The following is a 13,833-nucleotide window of genomic DNA, read 5'->3' as shown; positions in this document are numbered from 1 at the left end:
CCCCATTACGTCAGTATCGACGTAACGTCGAACGTGACTGACTGAATGGGAACTTTGGGTTTGGGCTGAATTTTTCCAGCTCAGAGCCCTCGATCCCTTTGGACAGCACACCAAATACGCTTTTTCAACTCTATTCAATCATTTGTAAGTGTGAACTCATGAAAACCACTGCCACAGGTAATCAGACAATATTTATTTATTTGTCAAAGATTTATTTTTGACGTCTCATCGTAGATTCAAATCTATAAATCAAAATGTATTGCATTTATGAAGAAAAGGTTCAATACCCAAGGCTCTATTGCTATTGTCTCAATGGTGTTCAGTGTCTTTGGGTGGATTAGGACTGTTTGTGATTTGGTCTTAGTGATTTAGGAGTCCTCTTGACTACTCCTAATGTTTCACAGATTTAGGAGCTAGTTTTAGCACTAAAATTTAGGACTCCTAAAATTAGGACTGACACGCCCATTATTTTTAAGAGTTGAGATAGTGGACTCCTGTCAGTATCTGGGGATTTACATAGATTACAGATTTGACTGGACAGAGAACACTGAAGCGAACTTCAGAAAGGGCCAGAGCTGACTTTACTTCTTGACCACGCCCTTAATTATGCAAAACTTTAAGGCTTGAAAACAGATGTCAAATATATCACCACCCTCACAGTTATCATGAAGGGCAAAATAAGTGGTATAGACCAAAACCACAATTTGTACCAAGCTGTAAACATGTTTTTTTCTGCAGTAATAGTTGGCCATTTTATCATGGTACTCAATGAGATTATGCTCTCTTTTGGAGCCTGTCCATAGCGGCCAGTCGATGAATTACAGTTTAAGTCGCTTTCGTATTGGCTTCAAGCTTATAGCTGTGCTTAACACTCTGAGGTCTAAAAACGCGCCGGCGCGTTTTGCAGTTTTTTTTTCACATTGCAGCAAAACAGACTTAAAATACTCCGTCATTTTTTGTCATAGAGACATAAGTAATATATCAATTGAAACTATAGAATGTCTTCTTTTTTTTGTGTACACTCACAATCAAAATAAAACTTTGTGCTTTTTAAAAATAAATAAAATATACAGGGTGTGCTGTCCTGCCGTCTCCGTCTCTGCAAACATCGTTCTAAAACGTCACTAAAAGTAACTAAAATAGATGGCTTATACATGCTACATGGACATGAGAGATATGTCTTTGGAAAGCTTTAAGTGTCTACTTTTAAACAAAACAAATAAATTCTAAAACAAATATTCTCCCTTTATGTAATCAGTATAAAAGTAAAGAGAGGTACTGTTTCTCCTGTCTGACCTAATTATCTTTAATGTGTGCCCGCCCACGCGCAGAGCGCTCTATTCATAAGATAATGTGCTGAGGCGATTTATGCAAACTGTAAACGCCCCTAACAGCGTCTTAAAAAGCATCAAGTTTCATCAGATTCATTCGCTGTCCTTCGCGTTTGGAAGATGGCACACTACACAGGTGAGCAGGCTCTTCAGATGGTCCTGGACAGTGAGGAAGTTCACTCTTTCCTCGGAAGAAGAACACGACTCTGACGATGAACGTCTGCATTTTGAAGAGCGACTTGATCCAGCTGAAGATACAGTTTCTGATGAGTAAGTGATTTAGTTTTACTTAAATTATTTGACGTGTTTTTTTTTTCTATATAAGCGTACATATATTTGCCTTATATTTACATCTATCTATATAACTATATATATAACTTTATCTCATAAAAACGCTTATAAATAGAATGCTTTTCTGTTGATATAGGGCCTACTTAAATTATTTATATAAGCGTACATCTATATTTGCCTTATATTTACTTCTATCTATCTATCTATCTATCTATATATATATATATATATATATATATATATATATATATAATATATAACTTTATCTCATAAAAATGCTTATAAATAGAATGCTTTTCTGTTGATATACTCAAATTATTTGACGTGTTTTTTTTTTATATACAAGCGTACATCTATATTTGCCTTATATTTACATCTATCTATAAATATATATATAGCGTATCTAAGTACCGTATATGATAGGCGTGAATGTGCTAAAATATGCTTGGTTGTGAAATGCGCGAACATGTTGCTATTTGCTAAATGTGCTAACTGATATAGCAGACTGTAAACGTTTACACATTCGCACACTTTGTCCGGTAATGGCCAATTGACAGACATATACAGCATGCTTGTATACCTGTTACTTTCCTGTCAGTTATGCATAGCTAATGGTATGAGAGTATTATCTTATATGCTAATAATAACAGGGTTTTTTTTACATTTTTTTTTAGGAATGTGGATCCATCACTCTCACATTCACCTGCAATTCCCACTAGGAGGGCACGCAGCAACACAGTTGAGTAAGTACACTTTTACCCACTATATGGTAGGCCTATATTGAAATCTGTAAGATTTTTCATGTTTTTAAAATAAGTTTCGTCTGCTCACCAAGGCTGCATTTATTCAATTAAAAATACAGTAAAAACAGTAATATTGTGAAATATTATTACAATTTAAAATAACTGTTTTCTATTTGAATATATTTCACAAAGTCGTTTATTCTTGTGATGTCCAGCATCATTACTCCAGTCTTCAGTGTCGCATGATCCTTCAGAAATCATTCTAATATGATGATTTGCAGCTCAAGAAACATTTATTGTTTACAATTGTTCAGAAATGTTTCATAAGTAGCAAATCATCATATTTGATGATAATATTTGATGATAATATTAATAAGATTCATATTTGATGATAATATATTTGCAGAGCTCTGTGGTGTGTCGTCACAGAAAGCAGCTCCAAAACGGACCAAAAGTGACCATGTACCGGTTCCAGGAGCAGAGCTGACATCAGATGCAAGGAATAATGCCACCGCTGGTCATCGGAACTGCATGCTTTGCAAAGTACAGCTTGGTAAAAAGCAAGACACACCTTGGAAATGCCAGGCATGTGACATTTACTTGTGTCTTCAGTTGAACTGTTTTCAAAAATGGCACACAGATGTGTGACTGTTCAGATTCTCTGTTCACCACCTCTCACTGACCATTGGGCTGCAAAGATTATCTATATGTGATCAAGCAGGTTATGTATAGGGTGTAAAAGTGGGCTTTTTTTTATAAACCTTACCTTTATTTGCCTGTATACACAAAAAATGTGCCTTTGACCCTAGTTTATATGTGGATTATATTGTTAACTTTATTTTAAATAAAAAAGAAAAAAAACAATGATATGTCTTGTCTTTGCATTTTCTTAGTTGACTCAGTCACATTCCTGACTGAATGGCTCATTATGCGGCTCATTAGGGGCAGGGTCTTAATCTCCCCAGGTGTAAATCACTTCATTATTCATGAAGAGTCACACCTCTTCGCATATGGCCTACCTAAACAAAAAGTGTCTTAGAAATTTAAAATCAATACAATGTTTTATGTGTCAGAGTAGGGAGGATCATTTCCACATCATTTTGAAGCAAAAACTCTACACTAAAATATACAATTCTCAAAAGTCTTGTGAAAAAACATTTAGTATGCATTTTTAGGTATTGTTTCAGTTACTTTTTTTTTTTGTTTTTTCAATAACCACGCATAAACATTATTCCTTTAAAAACACAAACATGTACATACATGTTCCTCACATATTATGGTAGCCTAGTTTGTGCTGAATACAGTGTAATGACACTTTTGTCATTAATATGTTTATAACCAACTGATAAAAGCACAAATGTCAGGGCATGTCAAAACTTCTCCAGGGCCCAAAATCAGCCTCAGACTCCAGAGGGTTAATATAGTTAATTATCAGACATAAATTCTGCTATAATTACTGTTTTTATATGTGGTGCAAATACTCACAAAGCATATACGATCAGGATATTAAAATAAACAAAAAACTCACCTTTCAGGTAATCGACAACACCACTGACGAGTAACACTGAACAATAAGCATGTCTTAGTCTGGTTCGTCACTTGTTCCCTTGAAATTTCCTTGTAGGTAATCTTTCTCTATACGCAAATTTAAGCCTGCTTTACATTTATAGCTTGTTAAGGCAAGGCAAGGCAAGGCAATTTTATTTGTATAGCACATTTCATACACAATGGTAATTCAAAGTGCTTTACATAAAAAAGAATAATAAAAATAGAACATAAGGAATAGAAATAACAGTAAAAACAGAGAATTTTGCTATCTGGATGGAAGAGCTAGGAAGTCTCAGGGAGTTTTTTGTTGTTGTCGTCCATCAGAGTTGGATCTAAACGGATCTATTCATCTGAGCAGATCAGAATGAATCTTCCTCATCCAACAGGACTGCTACCTGTTAAGGCACTTCAAACTGATAAACATAGTTTCAATCTCCCCTTTTGCCAAGACACCTCAAACTGCACCACACAGCCCTAATCCCCCTTCCGAAGATATCTTACCTATGGAACGCAGTTCAAATTTCCCCTTTGGAAATTTCCCCCTTTGGAAAGTGTCCTGACTGTAATCCAGAGATATCTTAATCATGCACCACAGCTTAAATTTCCCCATGGTTTGTCAAATTTACCAAATTTTAACCTAATCAATTTCTTCCTAATTCTCCCAGCTCTTTCAACCAGACAGCAATAATGCATTAAAAGTCAGAATAACAAGATGATACATAAAAGATATAAAATACATTAAAAATGAAATAAAAACAGGAAAAGGAATTAAAAGAATAAAAAGATAATATGTATACAATAAAGTGCAAACAGTTCGGACATAGCACAGTGCTCAATCAGCAAATGCATAGATAAAAAGATGTGTTTTGAGTCTGGATTTGAATGTGGCTACTGTTGGAGAACACCTGATCTCTTCTGGAAGCTGGTTCCAGCTGCGGCTGGCATAACAGCTAAAAGCAGACTCTCCTTGCTTTGAGTGAACCCTGGGTATTTCTAAATGACCTGATCCTGATGATCTGAGTGATCTGTTAGGTTTATATTCTATGAGCATATCTGCAATGTATTGAGGTCCTAGGCCATTGAGTGATTTATAAACAAGTAACAGTACTTTAAAATCAATTCTAAATGCAACTGGAAGCCAGTGCAAGGACCTGAGGACTGGTGTGATGTGTTCATGTTTTCGGGTTCTGCTCAGAATCCTAGCAGCAGCGTTCTGTACGAGCTGCAGCTGTCTTATGGTCTTTTTGGGAAGACCAGTGAGGAGCTCATTACAATAATCCACCCGGCTGGTGATGAAAGCATGAACAAGTTTCTCTAAGTCTTGACTGGAGACAAAGCATCTAATTCTTGCAATATTTTTGAGATGATAATACGCTGATTTAGTTATTGTCTTTACATGGCTACTGAAACTCAGGTCTGACTCCAAGTTCACACCAAGATTCCTGACTTGATTTTTAGTTGTTTGACCCCTAGAGTGAAGGTACGTGTTCACTTTGAGAACCTCATCTTTGTTTCCAAATGCAATGACTTCAGTTTTGTCTTTGTTTAACTGAAGGAAGTTTAGACACATCCAATTTTTAATTTCATCAATGCACTGGCACAGGGAGTCAATGGGGCTGTAGTCGTTAGGTGATAGGTCTATCTGGGTGTCATCTGCATAGCTGTGATATGCAATTTGGTTCTTTCTCATTATTTGGCTCAGTGGCAGCATATATAGGTTGAACAGGAGGGGTGCGAGTATTGAACCTTGAGGGACTCCGCATATCATGGATGTCCACTCAGACTTATGGTCACCGATACTCACATAATAACCTCTCCCTTCTAAGTATGACCTGAACCATTTTAGGACCATCCCAGAAAGCCCAACCCAGTTTTCCAGCCTGTCAAGAAGAATGTTGTGATCGACAGTGTCAAACGCAGCACTGAGGTCAAGTAGAACCAGCACTGTTAATTTACCTGTATCTGTGTTAAGGCGAATATCATTTATTATCTTTATGAGTGCTGTCTCTGTGCTGTGATGCGGTCGGAAACCAGATTGAAAGTTATCAAAGTATCCATTCAAGCTTAAGAACTTGTTCAGCTGATTGAAAACAACTTTTTCAATGATCTTGCCTATGAAAGGAAGATTTGAGATTGGCCTGTAGTTGCTCAATATGGTGTTATCCAGATTGCTCTTTTTCAGGAGGGGCTTAACAACTGCAGTTTTCAGGGATTTTGGAAAAGTCCCAGAGAGAAGTGAGGCATTTACCACTTCTAGGAGATCTGCTTCTAAACAGTTTAACACTCTTTTGAAAAATATGTGTGAAGTGTGTCAAGGGCGCAGGTTGATGTTTTAAGTACTGTTTCTTCCAAAATTTTACCATCAATTGCTTCGAAATCAGACATAATAGCTACTTTCTGAGGTTGTGATCTGATCTGTTTTACCCCAGTGCAGCTCAAGGATGTGCTGATCTGATATTATTAATTTTCTCAGAGAAGAAGGAAGCAAACTCACAGCATTTGCTGTCTGAGAGCATTTCACTGGGAATCTGACTTGGGGGGTTTGTTAGTCTCTCTACTGTAGCAAAAAGAGTGCGGGTGTTGTTTAAGTTTCTGTTTATAATATTTGAGAAGAAGGTCTGTCTAGCTTTGCCTAATTCCACATTGAAAGCATGAAGAATATCTTTATAGATGTTATAATGGATTTCAAGTTTTGTCTTTCGCCACATGCGCTCAGCTTTTCTGCATTGTCTTTTCATATTTTGCACTGCTGTTGAGTTTCTCCATGGTGCTTTTTGTCTGCCACTTTTCTTCCTGACTTTCACAGGAGCAATGTTATCAATAACATTCTGTACTTTTGAGTTAAAAGAATCAAGGAGAAAATCAACAAAGTCTGCAGATATGCTTGGTGTTAAAGATATAGCCTTCATAAACAGTGCACTAGTGTTCTCATTTAAGCATCGCTTTTTGACCGAGACAGATCTAGCTTCAACAGTCGGACAGATCAATATTTCAAAGAAAATACAGAAATGATCAGATAGCGCTACATCCTTAATGACAATGGATGAAATGTTAAGCAAATAGAGCAAGAGATGACAACCAATAAGTCATATGTTTATCTTGCAAAGTAGTCTGATATTTTCACAAATAAGTATGTGTGTAAAATAAATAAGATGCAGTACAGACCATTTACTGCTGTGAACGAGTGTGTTTGTCTGTGTGTCTCAGCTGTTGCTCTGCTGTAGTACTGATAATCAGTAGAGAGAGACACTTCACTGTTTTGTGTTTTTATTTCATACATCTACATCATTTTTTAAAAAATAATATGTAATACACTTCATTCATATCAGTGGAAAAAGTAATACTTTATAATTTCTATAAAACACGAACAGATAAAATAGATGTTCACTAACCTTTGTACTTATAGCCTATAATATGTATGTATGCTACAATTTGTGCTATAGTTATGTATAGTTGTTTGTCCTGTGTGTACATATTAACCAGCAGTGTGGGTCCTAACACCCCAGTATAGTGATGGGGACACTATACCGTCAAAAAGCACCGTCCTTTGGATGAGATGTTAAACCGAGGTCTTGACTCTCTGTGGTCATTAAAAATTCCAGGATGTCCTTTGAAAGATTTGCCCATTGGCCTCTGTCCATCATGGCCTTCTAATCATCCCCATACACTGACTGGCTTCATCTCTCTGTCTCCTCTCCACCAGTAAGCTGGTATGTGGTGGGTGTTTTTCATTTCAATTTTCATTTTTGGGTGAACTAACTCTTTAAACACATTCATACACATCTTATTCTGTAACAGTTTCATAAATATGAACATGATATTGTTGATTATATAAATCTCAAAGTCTATAATAATGCTAAAATATAAGCAATATAATATATACACGTTTTAATAAGTGATTGAATATTAAGGAATATGTTGCTGGTCAGGTTAAAGGAACTGCACCTGTTTGGAGATAATAAGATGAACATGAACACTACAGTCAGTAACTGTCAGTATAATAGAATTTAATTCATTTCAGTCTGTGTGTGTCAGTGAGTCTCACCTCATCTGTAAATCTCTCTGAAACATCAGAATGAAACTGTCTGGATCTTGAGAAACTAGACATTAAAAACACAAACATCTGATTATCTTTTCTATAAGTGGATGAAGTTCAGGATTGATTTGACACATTCACAGAAGATGAAGCTGAACAGTGAGTTGTTGAAATGAGTATTCCTGCAGTTTCAGGACCACATTTCTAGGGCCCTATTTATTTATTTATTTATTAGCAGTTTATATTATTTTATAGCACTTACTATTCATTTCTGTATTTATTTCATTATTTTTCAGGAATGATTTAGTATATAGAAAATAAGTAGAAAATACATAGCTAAAAATATCTAATTCTGAAAATACATTGTTAGTCTATTTAAAGAGAGCAGTAGTTGTTGAATTATAAGGCATAAATCCAGATTGATGAGGTGATAAAATATTATTTTCAAAATACTTTGATAACTGATTATAAATACATTTTTCAAATACTTAAGCAATAACACAAATTACTGATAGTTCTATCAAGTAAAGCGTCCTGAAACTGCAGCTTCATATTGCAGGAATACAGTATTGGATGAAATATGTAACAGTGTTTTATCTCAAAGACTCACAGTTTGGTTTTCCACTGTTAATGCTGTTTCGTCTGACTCGTCTCAGGTTCATTTTCTTTCTTGATTCAGCATCTCGTCCTCTTTCTTTGTCATTTTCCTCTTTCTCTCTTGTCCTGATGTTAAATTTTCCTGCAGTTCTTGATGCTCCATAGATCTTCTGCCATGAATTAATTTCTCTTAAATTCTGTTTTTGCATTTTTTTTTTTTTTTTGCAATACAGATTTACATTTCAGTTTCATTGTTGAGATTTAAATGCATTTTTAAAGATAAAAGTAATTTTAACCTTGTGAAAGAATTTTTCTTGTAGCTCTGAGATCTGCCGTTTGTGAATTCTGAGGCTGAGAGATTAATAATCAGAGAGACACTCCCTCCCCTTTGTTATTGTGTTTAAACTAGGACGTGTACAGGATGTGATCAGCAAGTACTGATTAGTTTCAGGCTGTATGATTATAAGGGCTGGTAATCACATTCACATGGACTTTCAGTTTGTTTGTTTTCATTTTTTTGTGTTTTCTTTTTTTCCCACCACAATCTATTACCATGGACATTAATCATCATTCATCACAGCTTGTAATTTGAGTTAATTTGTCAGTGTATTTAAGTTCCTGTTTGTGTTCAGTTGTTTGTTGGGTCTCGTTTGTGAAAATGATGTGTTGGTGTATGTTCTGGATTCTGTGTTTCTCACATGTGGATTATCAAGTAAAGACTTATTTTACTTTACTCGACCTACCACCATTACGTAACATTGACACAATTTTCACGATTCGAATAGATTACTATTTACATGCTTTCGATTTAATATCGATTATTTTGGATTTAGTATTTCAGTTTCAGTACATGGCAAATTTTCTAGAGGAAAAAATCTCTCAACTAATGCTGTAAACTACACATGAGAGTCAGATATTACTATAATAATATTGAAGGTTAAAATAACTTATTTATATACAAACACTTAAATTACACTTAATGATGTTTTTATTATAACTGTTTAGAATTGCATAATCATATTTCTACTCCAATTCGTTTTTTTTGTAGATATAAACATTTAAATCACAGCTGTCATAACTGATTTATTCAAACATGATTAAATATTGAAGAACATTAAAAATTATAATGAATATGTAATGGTGCACAGCTATATTTATCAGAATGTTGCTTTCTAGAGCACTTTTCTAGCTGACTAATGAGTTTATGGTCACTGAATATGTTTTTCTGAGGTAAATGTGACATCACGTGACATTGTTTACAAGCTGTTTTATTGAGTCTTTCCGAGGTTGAAGCACTGATTGAGCGATTACACGAGACATGATACGGATTTCAGTAAGTTGTACTGTATATTTTAAAATACCTTCAGATGTTCATGCACGGAGGAGAGGATGATCACATGCTTCTCTTTAACTGAGGTGCTAAAGAGATCCGTCACGCCACATTAAACAGCACCAAAACGGTATTTATTTTTTGAATCTCTTAATAAGATGGATGTCATTTGAAATCTGAGACTTTGCTTCATATCAAAAGTAACAAAGTTTATTGTGATTTATTGGATGGGAGGCGCTACATATTCTGCTCATTCATCAACTGAAAACAGACTAGACTAATCGATTCTTGGGATTTAACAATCGATGTGGGTTCGTAAAAATGAGAATCGATTAAAATCAATTTTTTTAACCAGCCCTAATAATTATAGTCTTTCCTGATGATATAAGATACTGATATTTATAGAGCCAGTAGCTGTTGACTCTTATAATCATTTGATGATGTCAAATATGCACAGATTCCTGAAATAAAATTAACAAATTTTTTTTCTTTCAAAATATTTAATGAACTGACTGGAAAGAGATGATACCTCTTAATCAGGCAAGCAAATGCAGTTATTGGCTGATACTGATATTCTCAAAATGGCCAAATATCATCTGATATATCATTGTATTCATACAGTCACTTTATCAGCGCTCAACACTAAGGGTTTTTTTCTGCTGGCCCAGTCAGGCCAGTGGTTAACATTTTCATGTGCCTGATCAGAATTTTCATAAATTTTAGATGACAGTGAAATTTCACAATTCTACATTCCAATTTCGATCCCACAGCAAAATCTACTAGCCCAAGATTAAAACAATTAAAGAACAATTAATTGCACAATCTAATTACAAGCAATACAATACAATACATTTTGACATAATTTGTGTATTTGTGTGTTCAAGCGCAAGAATATTTAAGAGAACTCAATTCAGTATTCACACTGTCTGAGACATGGCTTTCAGAGCACGCACTTGCATCTTCTTGTGCTTGAATATTTAAATTGGCAATGTTAAAAAAATAATGTGTCAATGGTAATCACCTGTGATGATGCAGCACTGGCCTGATCGGGACAGCAACAGTAACTCTCCCAAACTTCTTTCACACTGGCCCCGGCTCTGCTATATCCTCAAGGCATCTTACACAGGCAACTGTCAGTACTGTCTGCGTCAACACCGCAAAATCATTGTTGATTTAATATTTCTGGTTGGGCATGTTTTTAAAAATAATTTCATATTGACTCAAACATTCCACTTTATTTGCAGAGAGCTTTACTCAGTCCATTATTATTTACTCACCACATTTAGAACCCCTTTTTTTAGAACATTTTTTTTTTGTGGAATAAAACAATGAATTAAAAAAAGTGTATTTTCTTTCTTCATATTGGCAATAAAAAAAAATGTATACCATTAAACTGGATAGACAGTACTAAATATATCTACGCACTGAAGACAAACAAAGATCCTCCTCTTTAGAAATGGTGATTTGCATTTGAAATCCAATTTTGTGTAAAAAATTGCAGAACTTTAAACATATGAAAACAGTCTGGAGTGAAGGTGATGTTAAATGTAACACTTTACATTTGTTAACATTAGTTAAAGGGCTAGTTTGATGAAATCCATGAGATTTTTTATCCTCAATAGAAAGCAATGTAATTACTGTCTTTCAAGGTCCAGAAAGGTACTAAAGACATCATTAAAACAGTCATGCGACTGCAGTGGATCAACCTTAATGTTAAAGAGACAAGAATATTTTTTGTGTGCAAAAACAAAACAAAAATAACCACTTTATTCAACAAATTCACCTCTCTCCTGTCAGTCTCCTAGGGTATTTACATAGCAGAGCTTCAGTGTTTACATCAGAACACCAGCTCAGTACTGGCCAAAGCTGATCACATGATCAGCATGACACATGTGTGTGATTCTGGATGTAAGCAACGTATGAGAATGACACAGAAGAGAAGAGATTGTTGAATAAAGTGGTTATTTTTGTTTCGTTCTTGCGCACAAAAAGTATTCTCATCTCTTCATAACATTAAAGGTGCCCTAGAACATGTTTTTAAAAGATGTAATATAGGTCTAAGGGGTCTCCTGAATGTGTCTGTGAAGTTTCAGCTCAAAATACCCCATAGATTTTTTTAAATATTTTTTTTTAACTGCCTATTTCGGGGCATCATTATAAATGAGCCGATTTATGCTATGCAGCCCCTTTAAAAATCGTGCTTCACGCCCCCTCCTGAGCTCTCGACTCCATCATTGCATAAACAAAGTTTACACAGCTGTAACCTTCAAATGGATCTTTACAAAGTGTTTGTCATGCATGCGTGGGATTATGTGAGTATTGTATACTGTTATATTGTTTACATTTGATTCTGGATGAGTTTAAGGCTGTGCTCCGTGGCTAACGGCTAATGCTACACTGTTGGAGAGATTTATAAAGAATGAAGTTGTGTTTATGAATTATACAGACTGCAAGTGTTTAATAATGAAAATAGCGACGGCTCTTGTCTCCGTGAATACAGTAATAAACGATGGTAACTTTAACCACATTTAACAGTACATTAGCAACATGCTAACGAAACATTTAGACAGTTTACCAATATCACTAAAAATATCATGATATCATGGATCATGTCAGTTATTATCGCTCCATCTGCCATTTTTCGCTATTGTTCTTGCTTGCTTACCTAGTCTGATGATTCAGCTGTGCACAGATCCAGATGTTAATACTGGCTGCCCTTGTGTAATGCATTGAACATGAGCTGGCATATGCAAATATTGGGGGCGTACATATTAATGATCCCGACTGTTACGTAACAGTCAGTGTTATGTTGAGATTCGCCTGTTCTTCGGAGGTCGTTTAAACAAATGAGATTTATATAAGAAGGAGGAAACAATGGAGTTTGAGACTCATTGTATGTCATTTCCATGTACTGAACTCTTGTTATTCAACTATACCGAGGTAAATTCAATTTTTCATTCAAGGGCACCTTTAAGGTTAAACCACTGCAGTCACATGACTGATTTAATGATGTACCTTTCTGGACCTTGAAAGTGGTAATTTTGTTGCTTTCTATTGAGGATTTAAAAAAAAGAAAAAAACTCTTGGATTTCATCTGACATTATTGTCAAAATTAAATTTTACCTCAACATTCTCATTACTGTATGTGTTTGAATGTTATTTATTCTTGATTGATAGTTCATTCCCTTGCCTGAAATAGTTCTTTTTTTTACAGTATTTTATTTTTTTTTATTATTATTATTTTTTTAACATAAATTAAATGTAGAGCATAATACCAGGCACATTATATATTTATTAGTGCTAATTAATCTGAGGACAGTTAAAAATGTGTTAAAATAGATAAAAACTTTTGAATCTAATTAAAACAAGTCATTCAATGCATTGACTATGAAATAAAACCTTTTTGAAGTCAGATATGATTTAGATGATCATGTGATCTTCTTTCAGCTGTTGACCTGCTGTAATGACCTGGTGTAATGCTGATGATCACCAGCAGAGAGCAACACTTCACTGTATGACATGCTGAACCACGTGTTTCTCTAGATCTCCCTGCACTTGGAGATGTCCCATTATATTTTCATAGTTTTGCAGCTTTTCTCACAGTTTAGGACCAGAGACATCCTGGAATTTACTGTGATGATTGCAAATGTGAAAACTTGAAAATTCTAAAAACTAAGTGTAAAATTGAACAATATGTTTAATTTGTTTTTGTAAATAACATCCTTTTTTTGACGCAGACAATGATTGATTTTTACAAATTGATTCACGGTGACTCCAGCCACTGATGGGTTTTCAGAACAAACAGGCATTACAATTAAATCTAACCCCTGGTCTGAGACTAAAATGCATGTTTGATCTGTTTAACTGAAAGTAACTTGCTCTGACATATTTTAAAGGGAACCCCTGGTGTGTCAAGACTTGTATGGCTTAATATAACGTAAATGAATTCTCTTACTG

The 13,833-nt window shown here is 34.9% G+C and overlaps 2 long non-coding RNA genes across 2 annotated transcripts; one reads left to right on the top strand and one right to left on the bottom strand.

Annotated features, from left to right (window-relative positions):
• The first annotated feature begins 53 nt into the window (after nt 1-53).
• LOC137012898 (uncharacterized) lies at nt 54-3,930 on the top strand. Its single transcript, XR_010893629.1, has 3 exons — nt 54-1,601; nt 2,297-2,365; nt 2,772-3,930. It is a non-coding gene; the product is annotated as an uncharacterized lncRNA (long non-coding RNA).
• A 3,481-nt stretch (nt 3,931-7,411) lies between these two features.
• On the bottom strand, nt 7,412-11,463 carry LOC137013168 (uncharacterized). The gene is made up of 4 exons (XR_010893671.1): nt 10,898-11,463; nt 8,560-8,716; nt 7,959-8,013; nt 7,412-7,858 (listed from the first exon to the last, which is right to left on the bottom strand). It is a non-coding gene; the product is annotated as an uncharacterized lncRNA (long non-coding RNA).
• Nucleotides 11,464-13,833: the final 2,370 nt, after the last annotated feature.

This window comes from Chanodichthys erythropterus, chromosome 22, assembly GCF_024489055.1.
Source record: "Chanodichthys erythropterus isolate Z2021 chromosome 22, ASM2448905v1, whole genome shotgun sequence".
Classification (NCBI taxonomy): domain Eukaryota; kingdom Metazoa; phylum Chordata; class Actinopteri; order Cypriniformes; family Xenocyprididae; genus Chanodichthys; species Chanodichthys erythropterus.
Note: the sequence above shows the minus strand (reverse complement) of the source record. Positions and strands in the feature narration are given on the sequence as shown.